Raw genomic sequence first — 13,263 nt, 5'->3', positions numbered from 1 at the left:
AAACTCAATTTCAGACCCAGAAATGACCCAAATCCGCTCCGAGCTCGGATTAAATCGGCAGCCCCACAGCCCAATGGTAATGAGGGATGGGGGAAGGCAATGATTGTGATTGGACGATTGGGCGTGATGACACATAACATTTCCTTTCACGCTCTGATTGGTTTCTTCAGATATCCAATCAGATTTAGTATCTGCCACCAATCACAAACACGCTCACACTGCACATTGTCCGGTTTCAGCAATTTGTTCCAACTGTTGCAGTTCTGCTTCCGGCCAGTAGAAGTCCCCAAACCTCAATATTTCTGCCATTTCGCTGACGTTACCTGTGAGTTTATCTTGTGAATCCCCGGGTGACCCTCAAGATATTCTGATTTTCATTTTGTTATTTTTGTGTCTGTGGAATAATTTACTATTTCTTTTGATATTCCTTGATAATTTGATTTCGTGGTTCCTGTTTCCTTCCCTAATTGTTTTTGTGACTTCTTCCTAACCTCTTCCTGTTCGCTTTTGCCATCCTCTTATTTAATATCTGTGAATGAGAAATTCCATCAGCTTGTTGTGTCTGTTCAGGGGCTGATGTTTGGGAAATATTTATTGTCTATTTTTAAAGTGCCAGAAACCCAAAGGGAGCAATTCAGTCCCAAACTCCACAGAAACATTCCATTTCTCCCTCCTTGTAAAATAAGGCGCTATAATGGTGAGTATAGCTGCCTTCCAAGCAGTTAATTCCAACAGGTTTGAATCCCAGCACGCTGAATTCAGAAACACCAAGACTGGAACCGAATTTGATGATGTTCAGAGGGATAGTGCTTCCAAAACACAAACGGGTCTAATTTATATAAAAAATGTTTTAAATTAATTTATTTCCCCCATAACGTTGAATTTAACTCTGTTCCTTTGTATTATTATTTGCCCTGGTCTGTCCGGTGGATACGGGACACAGTTGCCCGGATTCAGTGAAATTAATTGATTTTCTGAAGCCTTTCCCTCTGCTGATTCCCGTTCCTTATTTAAATTATGTCGGATTAACCTTTATGATCTATAGAAGGGTCATAGTCCTGAACCGTTATCCCGAGCTTCCCTTCTCCACAGATGCTGCTGGACCTGCTGAGTCTTTCCAGCATTTTCAGTTTTATTTTTTTCTATATTTTATCACTTTCACTTCTCACTTCGTCATTGAAAGTTCGAGATTAGCGCTCAGTTTTTATTTGTGTTTCAGTTCGGTTTATTTGAATTAATATAAATCGTGTCCTGATAAATCAGACAGAAATATTGCGCAATGTAAAGTGAAACATAATGGGGCAACTTTCGAATGAGCAAAACAAATACATTATTATGAATCAATTGTCTAATTTTTCACTCGCAAAATATGAAAAAATACGAGATTTGAAGTTACAGAGAGAAACTATTTCCTCACATTGCACATTGTCCTGAATCTGCAACAACGACAGATAATGTGAATTTGTTCCACTCTGTTACAGTTCTCGCTTATGGCCAGTAGATGTCAGACTATACGTGAGTGTGGGATTCATTCTCTGCCTGTCGGTCTCTGGTACTGTATTTGAGTGTGATATTCAATCTATATCCATCAGTCTCCAGTACATTCTGTGAGTGTGGGATTCATTCTGTGACTGGCAGTCTCTGGTATTTTATCACAGTGCGGGTTTCATTCCGTAACTCAGTCTCTGGGCTAAGTGCAAGTCTGGATTCATTCTGTAATGTTATTTCAGGTTACAGTATGTTGCTTGAAACTGTATCTTTAATTCATTAATGTATGCAAATCTTTCATCTAGCATTAATTTGTAAATATGGATACACTTTTGGATTTTGTTTAAATCAAACAACGTGTGTGAGTTTTGTTGTCGGATTACATCTTAATCAATGTGAAGATAATGTACATTTCAATATTTTACTGTGAAATTATCGGACTGGTATTTATTGTGTAGCTCAGTCTGGGCTAATGGAATTGATATTGCATCTTTCAGTCTGACATTGTATGAGATTTTTGGACTGGTTTGTAATGTGTAGCTTAGTCTACACTAATAGGATTCATAATGTATGTTTCAGTATGATAATGTATGAGATTTTTGGTCGGCATATAATGTGTAGCTCAGTCTTTCCTAATTGAATTCATACTGTACCTTTCAGTCTGATACTGTGTAATATATTTAGACTGGTTTGTAAGGTGTAGTTCAGTCTGCACGAATGGGATTGAAACTGTATCTTTCAATTTGACAATGAATGTGACTTTTGGACTGGTATCTAATGTATTCCTCAGTCTGCACTGATGGGATTGATATTGTATCTTCCAGTCTGATACTGTGTGAGATTTTTGTACCAGTATGTAACGTGTAGATCAGTCTGTACTAATAAAATCGATACTATATCTTTCAGTATGATACTGTATGTGATTTTTGGACAGGTACCTAATGTGTACCTCAGTCTGCACTAATGGGATTGATACTGTGCCTTTCAATACGTTACTTTATGCGAATTTTGGACTGGTATTTAATATGTAGCTCAATCTGCATCAATGGAATTGATACTGTATCTTTCAACCTGACTCTGAGATTTTTGGACCTGATGTGCAGCTCAGTCTGCACTAATGGGATTGATGTTGTGACTTTCAGTCTTATACTATATGAGAATTTTGGACTGGTATCTAATGTGTACCTCAGTCTTCAGAAAAGGAATTAAAACTGTACATTTCATTCTGACACTATGAGGTTTTTGGACATATATGTGAGTCAAATATGGGTAACATCTGAACTGGTATCTAATTTGTATCTCAGGGTACAATATTGTCATGAATACTGCATCTTTAAACTCATAATGTGTGTGAGTTGTGGGCTGGTATTTAATTTGAATCTCGGGGTACACGATTGTGATTCATTCCGTACCTATCAATCGGTACCATGTGTCAGTTCTATCTGGTATTTAATTTGTAGCTCAGGTGAAACTAATGTGTGATTGACACAGTGCCTTTCAATCTGATACTGGGTGTGATTTTGGACTGGGAATTATTTATCTGCCAGTCAGCAATACTGAGTCGTTGTGAAATGGAAATTATGTCTTTCTCTCCTGCTCTGTTTGACTGTTGGATTGGGATCAGTGTGGGACTGACTATTTCTGCTGTCTGAGACTGTGGGACTGATGACCTGTCTGTGTCTCTGTGCTCTGTGTGTGATAATATACATAATGTGTGTGAGAAGGAGCTGGCTGCACTGTTCCTTGTGCCTCGGGTGCAGGAAACATCACACTGATTCTGGGTCCTTCAAGGATTTGACTGTCGGAAGAAAAAGTATCTCTTGTAATTCAAGAACAGGTGAAGTCGAAAATACAAAAGTGATCAATGGAATCTCTCTGTTAATAATCATTGTAATATCCACAAATGAAAACCAGCGATACAAACAGTGTCAGTGTCTGACTCCACTGCAGTACTGCAGCACTCAGCTTCTGCATACCAGGTGTGTTGGGCTGTTTTACAACAATTTAGTGACATCCAGACACAACCCAACCCCTGCACTGATCCATGAATGGGACTACCCGATGGGGCAGGGATCTTTGCACATATCAGATTTCTATTTCCCTCTCCCTTGGGACTAACCGTTCAACTGAAACAAAACAGCAACTGTTTAAAATGTGTCCATCAAACTTCTCAACTGATGGCTGCAATAGATGCTCTTTGTATAACTCCCCACATCCTTACTGTCCGGCTCTGTTTACTGCTCAATAACAAACACTAAAGGTTGATGGGCAGGTTTAAAAATCAGATTTAATACCTGCCACCAATCACAAACACGCTCACACTACACATTGTCCGGTTTCAGCAATTTGTTCCGAACTGTTGCAGTTCTGCTTCCGGCCAGTAGATGTCCCCAAACCCCGGGTCATTGAAGTTTACAGATGAGAGAGGGACAGAAGATAAACTCATTCTTCACATTATATTGCACGGGTGGGGTTTAGAAAAACTGGGAATGGAGACGAGCTGCAAGTACATTTTGTTGGACCAAACACTACTTGTAATGCTGTGTTAAATTCTTGCAATTGATTTCGGGAGTATTCTCTATACTGAGGAAGGCTGCGACAAAATAACCTTGCAGAAAGTCAGTGTAAATGGCCATTGAATTTCAATATAGAAAGGTGTGAGGTGGTGCATTTTGCTCGGGGAATTAAGGAGGCCACATAATGCTTGGAAAATAAGAGTCTAAATGGGGTAGAGGAGAAATGTAAATCGTGTCCTGAGAAATCAGAGAGAATACTGCGCAATGTACAGTGAAATATAATGGGGCAAATTCACAACTATGGAATGAGTGAAACAAAAACTTAATTATGAATCAAATCTCTTCATTTTTCACCGTCAAAATGTGCAAAAATACGAGAGTAGAAGTTACAGACAGAAACTTTCCTCACATTGCACATTGTCCTGTTTCTGTAGCCACGTCAGATAATGTGAATTTGTTCCGCTCTTTTACAGTTCTAGCTTACGTCCAGAAGAGGTCAGTCTCTGGTACTGTATATGAGAGTGGGGTTTATTCTGTATCTGTCTGTCTCTGGAACTGAGTGTGAACATGGGGTGTATTCTGCATCTATCAGTCTCAGGTACTCTATATAAGTGATGGATTCATTCTGTATCTGTCAGTCTCTGGTGCTTTATGTGAGTGTGGGATTCATTCTGTATCTGCCATTCTCTGCTACTTTATCTCAGTGTGGGATTCATTCTGTAATTCAGTCTCTGAGACAATGTGCAAGTCTGGATTCATTCCGTATTCTTATTTCATTTTACATTAACATATTTGAAACTGTATCTTTAATACTTTAAAGTAATTACAGTTCTTCGTCGAGTATTTAATTTGTAAATATGGATACACTTTTTGATTTTCTTTTAAGAAACAATGTGTGTAAGTTTTGGAGTGGTATTACATCTTAATCTCTGAACTCTATTGTGAATGATAATGTACGTTTTGCTTTGAAATTACTGGACTGGTATGTTCAGTGTAGCTCAGTCTGCAAAAATGGGATTAATTCTGTATCTGAGTCTAACACTGTATGAGATTTTTGGTCTGGTATGTAATATGTAGCTCATCCCACACTAAAGGAATTGATACTGTATCTATCAGTCTGACACTGAGATTTTTGGACTGGAATGTGATGTGTAGCTCAGTCTTCAATAATGGAAGTGATACAGTATCAGATTGAAAGATTCAGTATGAGATTTTTGGACTGGTGAGTAACATATAGCTCAGTCTGTGCTAATGGAATTGATATTGTATCTTTGAGTCTGATGGGGTATGAGATTGTTGGACTGCTATATAATGTGTGGCTCAATCTGCACTAATGGAATCGATACTGTATCTTTCAGTCTAATACTGTATGGGATTTTCAGTCTGGTATGTATTGTGTAGCTCCGGTGATGCTAATAGAATTCAAACTGTATCTTCCTGTCTGATCATTTATGAGGTTTTTGGACTAGTATATAATGTGCAGCTCAGTCTGTACCAATGGTATTGATACTGTTTATTTCAGTATAATACTGAGTATTTACCAATATATCTAATATGTAGCTCAGTCTGCACTAATGGAATTTATACTTTATCTTTCAATCTGACACTATGAGATCTTTGGACTGGTCTGTAAAGTGTAACTCAGTCTGTAGTAATCTGACTGCGACTTTTATTCTTTATCTGCCAGTCTTTGCTACTGTATGTGAGTGTGGGATTCATTCTGTATCTGTCACTCTCTGGTACTGTGTGTTAGTGTGGGATTCATTCTGAATCTGTCAGTCGCTGGCACATTGTAAGAGTTTGAGATTCATTCCATATGTCAGTCTCTGGCACTCTATCAGAGTGTGAGATTCATTCTTTATCTGAATCTAATTTGCATCTCCATTTACAGTATGGCATTCAAAACTGTATATTTAATACTTTAATGTATGAATAATTTGTCCCAATCTTTATTTGGTAGATAATGATCTATTTTAAAATGTAATACTGTAGGTTATTATCACATAATGTGGGCACTTTCTGGACTACTATTAAATCTGTATCGATGGGAACACAATTGTGAATTTGTGCAGCTTCCAAACTGATCTGGTGAATTTTTGAACTTGTATATAATGTGTCTCTTTCAGTTTGAATCTGTATCAGTTTTTTTGTTGTGGTTTCTAATGTGTAGCTCAGTCTGCACTAATGGAATTGATACTGCATCTTTCAATCTGACACTATGAGATTTTTGGACTGGTACGAAATGTGTAGCTGAGCCAGCATTGATGGAATTGATACGGTATCTTTCAATCTGTGATTGTGAGATTTTTACGTAATGTGAAATTCAGCCTGCACTAATGTCGGTGACTGTGAGATTCACTTTGTATCTCTCAGTCCCTGGTCCTGCGTGTGAGTGTGGGATTCATGCTGTATCTGTCACTCTCTGGTACTCTATTTGACTGTGGTATTCATTCTGTACATACATTCTCCAGTACTGTGTGTGGGTGTTGAATTATTTCCATATATGCAGTTTCTCATAATGTTTGTTAGTGTGGGATTCATTCTGAATCTGTCAGTCTCAGGTACTGTGTGTGAGTGTGGGATTCATTCTGTATCTGTCAGTCTCTGGTACTATGTGTGAGTGTGGGATTCATTCTGTATCTGTCAGTCTCTGGTACTGTGTGTGAGTGTGGGATTTATTCTGTGTCTGTCAGTCTCTGGTACTATGTGTGAGTGTGGGATTCATTCTGTATCTGTCAGTCTCTGCTCTGTGTGTGAGTGTGGGATTCATTCTGTATCTCTCAGTCTCTGCTCTGTGTGTGAGTGTGGGATTCATTCTGTATCTGCAGGTATCAGGCACTGTGTGTGAGTGTGGGATTCATTCTGTATCTGTCAGTCTCTGGTACTGTGTGTGAGTGTGGGATTCATTCTGTATCTGTCAGTCTCTGCTCCTGTGTGTGAGTGTGGGATTCATTCTGTATCTGTCAGTCTCAGGTACTGTGAGTGAGTGTGGGATTCATTCCGTATCTGTCAGTCTCTGCTCCTGTGTGTGAGTGTGGGATTCATTGTCTGTCAGTCTCTGGTACCGTGTGTGAGTGTGGGATTCATCCTGGATCTGCCATTCTCTGCTACATTATCTGAGTGTGGGATTCATTCTGTAATTCAGTCTCTGAGACAATGTGCAATTCTGAATTCATTCTGTATTCTTATTTCAGTTTACAGTATCGAATTTGAAACTGTATCTTTAACACTTTAATTTATATACAGTTCTTCATCTCGTGTTTAATTTGTAAATATAGATACACTTTTCGATTTTCTTTAATCAAACATGTGTGAGCTTTGGAGTAGTATTACATTTTTATCATTCACAATAGAGTTAAGAGATTATGTACCTTTCAATCTGTTCACAGTGAAATTATTGGATTGGGATGTAATGTTTAGCTCAGTCTGCAATAATGGGATTAATTCTGTATCTCAATCTGTTATTGTATGAGATTTATGCACTGGTATGTAATATGTAGCTCAGCCTGCACTAAAAGAATTAATACTGTATCTATCAGTCTGACTCTGTGAGATTTTTGGTCTGGAATGAGATGTGTAGCTCAGTCTTCAATAATGGAAGTGATACTGAATCTTTCGATCTGATATTCTCTGTGATTTTTGGACTGGTGAGTAACATGGAGCTCAGTACGTGCTATGGAATTGATATTGTATCTTTGAGTCTGATCGGGTATGAGATGCTTGGACTGCTATATTATTTGTGGCTCAGTCTGCACTGATGGAATTGATAATGTATCTTTCAGTCTAATATTGTATGGGATTTTCAGTCTGGTATGTAATGTACAGGTCAGGCAGTGCTAAAAGAATTGATACAGTATCTTCCAGACTGATCATTTATGAGGATTTTGGACTCGTATGTAATGTGTAGCTCAGTCTGAAACAATGGTATTGATAATGTTTATTTCAGTATAATACTCTATGAGTATTTACTAATATATCTAATATGTAGCTCAGTCTGCACTAATGGAATTTATACGATATCTTTCAATCTGACACGATGATATCTTTGAACTGGTATGTAAAATGTAACTCAGTCTGCAGTAGTGTGATTGTGAGATTCATTCTGTGACTGTCAGTTCCTGATTCTCTTTGTGACTGTGGGATTCATTCTGTATCTGTCAGCATCTGGTACTGGTTGTGAGTGAGGGATTCATTCTGTATTGGTCAGTCTCTGGTACTGTATGTGAGTGTTGGATTCTTTCTGCATCTGTCAGTCTCTGGTGCTTTATGAGAGTATGGGATGAACTCATATCTGTCAGTCCTTGGTATTGTATGTGAGTGTGGGATGAACTCAGTATCTGTCAGTCCTTGGTACTGTCAGCCCGTTTGGGATTCATTCTGTTTCTGTCATCTCTGGTTCCATACTTGAGTGTGGGATTCACTCTGTGTCTGGCAACCTCTAGTACTGTATGTGTGCTTGGGATTCCTTCTGCATCTGTCAGTCTCTGGTACGGTATGTGAGTGGGAGATTCATTCTGTGTTTGTGTGTCTCTGTACTGTATCTGAGTGTGAGATTCATTCTGTATCTGTCCATAATTATTCTCTCAGATTACATTATGGTATTCAATACTGTAGCTTTAATATCTTAATGTTAAAGTAGTTTTTCTCATTATTTAATTGGTAAATATGGATACACTTTAGGATTTGATGCTGGAGGTTTTAATCAGATAATTTGTATGATTTTGGACTACTATTAAATCTGTATCTCTGTCAGTGTTGTTGTGAATGATAATATATCTTTCAACCTGATATGGTGACATTTTTGAATTGGTATATAATGTGTAGATCTGACTGCACTGAAGGAATTGATACTGCATCTTTAAGTTTTATTATAAGATTTTTGGACTCGTGTGTAATGTGTGCTCACAGAATTGACACTTTATCTTTAAATCTCATACTATGAGTTTATTATAAACTGGTATCTAATGTGTTTCTCAGGTTACACTGTCACAGCATTTCTCAATCTGATACTGTACATGAGTTTTGGACTTGCAATTTGTATTCGAATGGTACACAATTCGAATGGATACTTCATGTATTAAACTCACGTGTGTGTTTGAGAGAGTTTTGGGCTCGCATACAATTGGAATCTTGGGGTATCTGGGATTTAATTCATGGCTAAAGTTATCCTTTGTTGAAATTGACAATCTGAAAGCATGACTTTGGACTGGGATTTTTGTATCTCCCTGTCAGCGGGACTGAGTGAGGGGGAAATGGAACAGTGTCTGCCTCACCTGCACTGTTTGACTGTTGGATTGAAAATGTGTCTCTGGAACTTGGGATCAGTGTGGGACTGAATACTTCTGCTGTCTGAGACTGTGGAACTGATGACCTGTCTGTGTCTCTGTGCTCTGTGAGTGATAATGTACTTACTGTGTGTGAGAAGGAGCTGGCTGCACTGTTCCTTTGCCTCGGATGGAGGAAACTTCACATTCATTCTGGCTCCTTCAAGGGTTTGACTGTAAAAAGAAACATATATCTTGTAACTCAAGAACAGGTGAGGTAGAAAATACAGAAGTGATCAGTTTAATGTCTCTGTTAATAATTATTTTGAATATCCACAAATGAAAACCAGTGATACAAACGGTGTCAGTGTTTGACTCCACTGCAGTACTGCAGCACTCAGCTGCTGCACACCCGGTGTGTTGGGCGATTTTAAAACAATTTCGTGACATCGAGACAAAACTCAACTCCTGCACTGATCCATGAATGGGACTACCCGATGGGGCAGGGACCTTTGTACAGGTCAGGTTTCTAATCCCCTCTCCCATGGGACTAACCGTTCAACTGAAAGCAAACAGAAGCTGTTTAAAATATGTCCTTCACACTTCTCACCTGGTGCCTGCAATAGATGCTCTTTGTATAACTCCCCACATCCTTACTGTCCGGCTCTGTTTCCAATCTTCACTGTCCAATAACAATAAACAGGGTGAGACTGGAACTAAACCAGGAACATTCACTACTGGTTTGGGGAGAGAAAGCAGCAATGATTTTAAATAGCAGGTTCTTCCCATTCTCTCTCCCTTCCCCTGGACACACCCTGGACACACACAGCCCGAGAATGACCTCTCCCTTCCCCCTCTCACTCCATGTTCCGGGACCAGTTCCTGATCCACTCCGCCTCTTACAAACAGCCCCCGGACTCCCCCTGACCTTCCCCCGGACTCAATGCCGATCTCTGAGCCCATCTGCGGACACGGTCCCGAAGCGATGAGCTGCTGTAACGAGGCTGCTCTTTGCTCCCTTCCCCCGGGGGCCGTGATCTCTCCATTCCCGGCTGTTTTAAACCATCTTCTTCCGCTCACTGAGGGAATGGCGCCCACAGGCCGAGCTGGGGGAGGGGAGCGCGCATGCGCTCTTCTGCTCACCAACAATCAGCGCTGGGGGCGGGGCTGAGTCACGCATGCGCAGATATCTGGTTTAATTCCCAATACAAAAATCGATGGAAACTTTCCCCAATTGGAATTTTTCCGAGTCTGAGCAAAGGAAGTGGGTCTGGGGGAAAGGTCAGAGGGAATGGGGTCCACAGGCAGTGCAGGAACAGGCACCAGAATGGAAAACAGATGGGATTCCACCAGTGCCTCACGCTGGAATCCAGACTGACTTTACAATCTCTAACTATTAAACTAGATGTTTCCATCCCTGCTGTTTCTCTCGGTATCTTTTGATGGTAAAGAGACTTCCAGAGATAAAGTGGGCGGCTGTGGAATGAGCCAAAGTATCCTGCTCATTCTTGGCCCCTTTGCTGATAACTAAATGTGTTACTCCGAAACTGGAGGGAGGATTTCTCAAACCAATCCTGGAGAAACAGTGGAGGAAAGTAGGAGTCGGTGTATCTGACAGCAACAGACCCAGATTAATTTAATTGGAGTGAAACTCTCGGTCACTGAGAGTAATATCGAACAGCCCTGAGCTGCAAAACTCCAGATGATACAACAGGAAAAGAGGGTTCAATGTGGCCCATTGTTTCAGTCAATGTCTGCACTGTCCCTGAGTGTGGGATTAATAGTGTGTCTGTCCCTTGTACAATATCAGTGAGAGATGAGATTGCATCTTCTGTCTCTCCAACGGGATCTTTCTCGATAAAACGGAACTTTACCGGTCATTCTAAAACTAATACTGTTTACGTCTGCCTGTCAATGCGTCCCTCCGCTCGATCTCTCTCTCGCCGTGTGTTGCCCTCTCTCACTCTCTGGTGTTGTATATGAAGGTGGGATACTGCTATTGAGCGTGATATGGACACACTGATAGGAAGTGTAAGACTGATACTGTCCCTCTCTCTCTCTCTCTCTCCCTGGTGCTGGACATGAAGATGGGATACGTTCTGATATAAAACAGAGAGAATGAGATGTCCGGGCCGGGTCTCACTGTAACTGAGGATGTGGTCGGCTTCGGTCCCTGTTCGTCGTCATTATCTTTTCACAGATTCCGGGCGAGAGTCTCTGAGAGACGGTAACACTGGCGGATAAACTTTTAGTCGGTACTTTCAGTAATTTGTGTATCTGTACCCCTCAATCCCTTTGTTCCTCTATCCTGCTTAGACTCTTATTATCCAGGCAGTGTGTGATCTCCTTATTCTTCATTCTGTAAGTTTATTCATGTCCTCTTGCATTTTGACACATTCTACCTTTGTATTAACTGTACTCCCCAATGTGGTGTCATCGTCAAATTTTGAAATTGTCCTTCCGATTCCCGAATCCAAATCGTAATTTTAAATTGTGAACAACAGTGGTCCCAGCAATGATCCCTGTGTTAAACCACTTCTCAATTTTAGCCACTCTAATTAGCTACCCTTAACTCCTGTTCTCTGTTTTTTTGTTTTGTAGCCAGCTTGCTATCCATTTCGCCGCCTGTCCCCGACTCCACGTGCTCTGAACTTTGCCATGAGTCCACAATCGAAGACCTTCTGAAGATTCAGATGCATTACATCTACTACATTAACTTTGTCTACGCTTTCTATTACTTCTTCAAAGGATTTAATAAGGTTGGTCCTGTCCTTGTCCTGTTATTAGATTAAATCCTGGCCGCTTCACTTGCTCTTGATGTCCCCAGCTCTTTTCTTCGGCAGCAGCACGGCCTGGATATTAGTCGGCTCCCCGCCCTGAGCGATGGTCACCCGTCCCAGCAGCTTGTTGTACTACTCGTCGTTGCGGATGGACAGCTGCAGGTGTCTGGGGATGATGCGGGTCTTCTTGATGTCGCGGACCGTGTTGCCGGCCAGCTGGAGGATTTCAGCCGTCGGATCCTCGAGCACAGCAGCCAGATAGACCGGGGCTCCGGCACCCACACGTTCAGCATAGTTCCCCTTTCGGAGGAGCCTGTGAACACGGCCCACAGGGAACTGCAGTCCGGCCCGGGATGAGCGAGACTTGGCCTTGGCCCGAGGTTTACCGCCGGATTTTCCTCTTCCAGACATTTCCACAATCTCACAAACACTTTCAAAAAGAATGAAGAAATCCTCCCGCACTCGCCCTTCTTATACCTTCTGGAGGAGTACAGTGGGGGCAATTGTGATGGGTCTCTCTGAGTGTTTACACTGCCCGCTCACCCTCGCTGATATTCTATCTTTCAATTGCTGTAATATTGTCCTTTAGTAATATTGCTACTCATCCTCCTTTCCCTATTTCCCTGTCCTTTCATAAGATCTTACAGACTTGAATATTAAGCTGCCATTCGTGCCCAGCTTATAGTCAGGTCTCTGTAATGATTTAATATAATTATTTAACTTTACTCAATGGCTGATGTGAGCTGCGGCAAAATGTATTCCCAGCCGGTCAAGTATTGCAGGTATCGACTGTCTCTTCAGTCCGATATCAGGTGAAGAATTACTGGCTGGTGTGTAATTTCCATTGATTGGGGGTTGGCGTCATCTACTGGGCGGAAACGGGAACTGCAACAGAGCGAGAAAGGATCCGTCAGAAACCAGTTTCATGAAGGACAAAATCCAACAGCCTGCAGTGTCTGTTCAGGGTCTGATGTTTAGGAGCTATTTTATCATGGTTGATAGTCAGCGATGGTGGTATAGTGGTGAGCATAGCTGCCTTCCAAGCAGTTGACCCGGGTTCGATTCCCGGCCATCGCAGTTAATTTGCTTCCTTCAGAAACTGAAAGTTTGTTTTCGAATTTGATGCAGTCAGCTGGATATTGTTTCGAAAATATAAACCGCTGTAATTATGTTAAAATGTTTTCAACGTTCATTTATTTTCCCTTTCGAAGGAAC

At 40.9% G+C, this 13,263-nt stretch overlaps 1 protein-coding gene and 1 non-coding gene across 2 annotated transcripts in view; both read left to right on the top strand.

The window, feature by feature from the left end:
- Positions 1 to 13,263, top strand: part of LOC137316676 (zinc finger protein 850-like) — a gene marked incomplete at its 5' end in the record, with an annotated part of 305,128 nt that overhangs the window by 188,594 nt on the left and 103,271 nt on the right. The window lies entirely within an intron of this gene.
- Positions 13,054 to 13,125, top strand: trnag-ucc (transfer RNA glycine (anticodon UCC)). The gene has a single exon. It is a non-coding gene; the product is annotated as a tRNA-Gly (tRNA).

The sequence above is a fragment of the Heptranchias perlo genome, unplaced genomic scaffold (assembly GCF_035084215.1).
Source record: "Heptranchias perlo isolate sHepPer1 unplaced genomic scaffold, sHepPer1.hap1 HAP1_SCAFFOLD_60, whole genome shotgun sequence".
In the NCBI taxonomy this organism is placed as follows: Eukaryota; Metazoa; Chordata; class Chondrichthyes; order Hexanchiformes; family Hexanchidae; genus Heptranchias; species Heptranchias perlo.
This window is presented reverse-complemented; position numbering and strand designations above follow the sequence as displayed.